The sequence below is a fragment of the Misgurnus anguillicaudatus genome, chromosome 13, assembly GCF_027580225.2.
Source record: "Misgurnus anguillicaudatus chromosome 13, ASM2758022v2, whole genome shotgun sequence".
NCBI lineage: Eukaryota > Metazoa > Chordata > Actinopteri > Cypriniformes > Cobitidae > Misgurnus > Misgurnus anguillicaudatus.
In genome coordinates this window covers 20,630,626-20,634,887 of record NC_073349.2, presented here as the reverse complement: position 1 = coordinate 20,634,887, position 4,262 = coordinate 20,630,626, and positions in this window count along the sequence as shown.

Here is a 4,262-nt window from a genome sequence, read left to right as displayed (position 1 = left end):
GCCGGCTACTCTTGTTTATTGCAATAAGGAAATCAACCAATAGATGCATATGTGAATAAAATATTATAGATGTAAATTAAATAAAACGCGGAACATTATGGAAATACTTGGTATCAGAGATACTTGGATTTACCACAGGGGAAAAAAAGAAAAAAATCAATGTCTATAAATCAATAAAGAATATTAAAATTCATGTGTAATGCTTTTTTCTGGTGATGTACTGTACGTTGTATTGCAATTGTTTAATACTTTCTTTATCAATTACAAAAACTTAATTAGATTTTATTTATTTCTAAATATATAACCTGTGGAGCTCACTTTTTGTGTTTGACATAACTAGAAATAAAAAATCAATATTTTATAGATTTATATAGTCTTATTATAAATAATCTTGAGGCCCCCTAGTGGGCCTAAGCGCCCCTGAGAAACTCTTCAAGTAACCCCAAGTGAAAAAAGTGCACAAAAATACACTTTATTTAAGTACATTTTGTAAATGTACAATTTTCATGCACTAATTTTGTGCTTAATATACAAAAACTAGTCTTTAGTAGGGGAGAGCGGGGCACAACCTAATGCTTTTTGGTTTTGGCTCAATCATTAAAAAATATTTGAATTTGATTATTATATTTTTACACAACCAGCACATCTCTGCTATAAATGAACATTTGAAGTTTGTTTCTAGTACTTACCATTCTTGGACAATAACACCAAATGGACAGAAGTGCAAACATTACAACTTACCCCATAGGTGGGGTTCATTGTAACAGGCAGGGGGTTAGTTGTAACACTTGCTAAAAATTAAGTGTGCAGTCAAATATTTCAATACTATTTTGTTTATATACTTGAAGTGGATATTGTTTATATATCTGTCTATAATAGGTATCCACATTGTATTCATTCATCCAGCCCTTTTCTAACAATAGTGCAATTATAAATGGATACAAATGTCTAAATATGTCAGAAAAAAATATGACAAAACATTTTTTATAAGTGACCCAGTCTGTAAAAAACATACTTAAGTCTCAAAATCAAATTCTGAGATCATGAAAATCAAAGTCTGATTTTAGCCATTCATTGCATTATGATTTTAATCTTTGACATTATTATTCCATCAATATTAAAGATATAAACAAAAATGTATTTTGACAAACCATTTTTGATGAGACAGGCACATTTATTTTGTTGGCAGCAGCAATCATTAATGTGTAACCTATTTAAAACAACGGCAAGAATTACGCTAACGTTAGTGGTTTTCATATCGTAAGTGCTGAGTGGTTAGTTGTAACACAGCGTTACAATTAACCCCGCTGGGTCCAACTATTTTCAAGCCCACCAAAAAGGTTGTTAAGAACTGCAGACATATTTCAAAACAATGCTATGTTTTACTCAACAAGACACTGATTAATATGACATAACATTTGATTGGTATCTAACACACCCAACTTACAAACCGAAAAAAACATATGATGAAAAAATTTACATGCCACCAAAACACTCTTTCATAAATAACTCTCTGAAAAAACATATATTTCCATAAATTTGCGGGAGACCGTCTTTGGGCAGCGTGAAAACAATACGAGAAAACAAATCGCTCAACCATGTGCAACAATGTAAACGGTCCGTGTTACAATTAACCCTGCGTTAGTTTTTGCCCAGTGCACCCCTACTTCTTAAGATAAACTTAAAGGCGGGGTGCATGATTTTTGAAAAACACTTTAGAAAAGGTAGTCGGGCCGAGTACCAAAACACACTTGTAGCCAATCAGCAGTAAAAGGCGTGTCTACTAACCAACATCGTTGCCTGGGTTGCGTATGTGTGGGGTGGGTCTATCAACAGAAGGTCCAGATTCTATTGGGGTAGGGGTGTGTTTGTTTAGGTGATTTCAAATGTCAACATTGGCTTTCAGAGATCATGCACCCCTCCTTTAAGGACATCTATGTGCTATTTTAAGACACTATTAATTTCAACTACACTAAAAATCAGTTTAAGTACTGGTTAAAAGTGAAGTAGAACTTTAACTTTTAATTAGTTAAGTGTATAACGTTTACACTATTATTTAGCACAAAAATAAAAATGTACTAAAAGTGTACTTGTTGGTTTTTAAGTTTATTTGTAGTACATTCAAGTATACTTTTTTGAGTCTCACTTATGTGCAATATCTCTTTCACATCACTAGATGGCGCAGTAAGACTGATAAGATAAATGCATCATACACTTAATCCTTGGATACACTCAGATTTTTATTTAAGCCTGACGATATATAACCAAATATTCTGTTTATAGAGCATAAACCTGATTAAAAAAACCTGCTTTCTGTATTATTGCACAAAGAGCGAACTTTATGTTCTGATAGTGAGATGAAGATCAAATGACTATTAGCATGTCTTGAATTACGCTGTTGTTAAGATATTTGTGTTTGTGTTTTGTTCTGAATTGCAGTGTGATTACATTTTTAATGCTCAACCCCTCATAAATGTTTTAAATATTCCTCTATAGCACTTGAATGTGAATGTTTAGCATATGAAGTTTTATATACCTCCCTTCTCATCCGCAAGTCCATGAACACATTTCAGTTTATAATATCATAATAGTGCTTGTATGGGAGGTCAGGTGCCATCGTCAGCTCCAGGGCTCAGATTTATCTCTCCTGCCATATGAGAATTGAACTTTGAACTTGTGTGATCTTGCTGGTCATTGTTTTTATTAGACACATTTTTCAAAATGATAGACAAAGGCTTACAGCTTTGCAAGCTATGTGTTTGGGCAGTTTAGCCATCCATTTAGTTATTTCTGTTTCAAGAAAGCGTAGCAAAATTGGTGTAATGTAAAATGGCATTTGTATATGATGATAAACACAGCACAGTGAGGTTTATCACAGTTTGTTTTTTATTTATTTTATATTTTGCACTGGCTAATACTTAGCGTTATATAACAGACACACTGCTATTATAAAATGGGGGTTTACAGCAGTGGCAGCCGGTGACTTCTTTTTCGAGGGCGCTCGATGTGAAGTTTTATGTCTTATGCATGTCAAGAGATCCTGTGTGCATCACGTGTCTTGTCAAAATAAGTGCCTGCTGCAGACGCGTCTAAATGGTTTATGATAAAAGAGACGCTCGTGTTTGCCAGATACTCGTATAATCTCATGCGTAATCAGAGTTTACTTTTAAGGGAGTGTCTTGCGTGTATTTTGTGAACGTGAGCGTCTCTTTTATCTTAAACGGTTTTGATGCGTGTGCAGCAGGAACTTATTATGACAAACCACGTGATGCACATGGTTCACATGACGCAACAAACACATATTTTGAAAACGCAAGCAATACACGACACTCCGAACACTTATTTTGAATTTGCGCCCCTCGGATGAGCAGTCACGAGCCGCCAGGTGGTTTATCATGTTGTCCAACACTGATTGTCATTTTTTATAAATACACATCAATCAAACATATGTATCAAGTGTTATCAATGACATGCCATTTACATCTCAGGTGACTGGCTCAGAAAATTATTTAAAGGAATAGTCTACTCATTTTCAATATTAAAATATGTTATTACCTTGTGTGCGTGCACGTAAGCGCTGGAGCGCGCTGCGACGCTTCGATAGCATTTAGCTTAGCCCCATTCATTCAATGGTACCATTTAGAGATAAAGTTAGAAGTGACCAAACACATCAACGTTTTTCCTATTTAAGACGAGTAGTTATACGAGCAAGTTTGGTGGTACAAAATAAAACGTAGCGCTTTTCTAAGCGGATTTAAAAGTGGAACTATATTTTATGGCGTAACAGCACTTTTGGGAGTACTTCGACTCACCTGAAAAGTCCGGTCCCCTTCTCCCTCTCATAATGGGAGAGGGAGGGTGTTCCTGCGCCGAGTCGAAGTACTCCCAAAAGTGCTATTACGCCATAAAATATAGTTCCTCTTTTAAATCCGCTTAGAAAAGCGCTACGTTTTATTTTGTACCACCAAACTCATATATCTCGTATATCTACTCGTCTTAAATAGGAAAACCGTTGATGTGTTTGGTCACTTCTAACTTTATCTCTAAATGGTACCATTGAATGAATGGGGCTAAGCTAAATGCTATCGAAGCGTCGCAGCGCGCTCCAGCACTTGCGTGCACGCACACAGATGATAGAGGGATGTATCAACAATTCTTAGTTAAGGTAATAACATATTTTAATATTGAAAATGAGTAGACTATTCCTTTAAAGCAGGCATAAGAGTAATCTTTAGACTTCTGGGTGTACCTGAGGTTCAAAC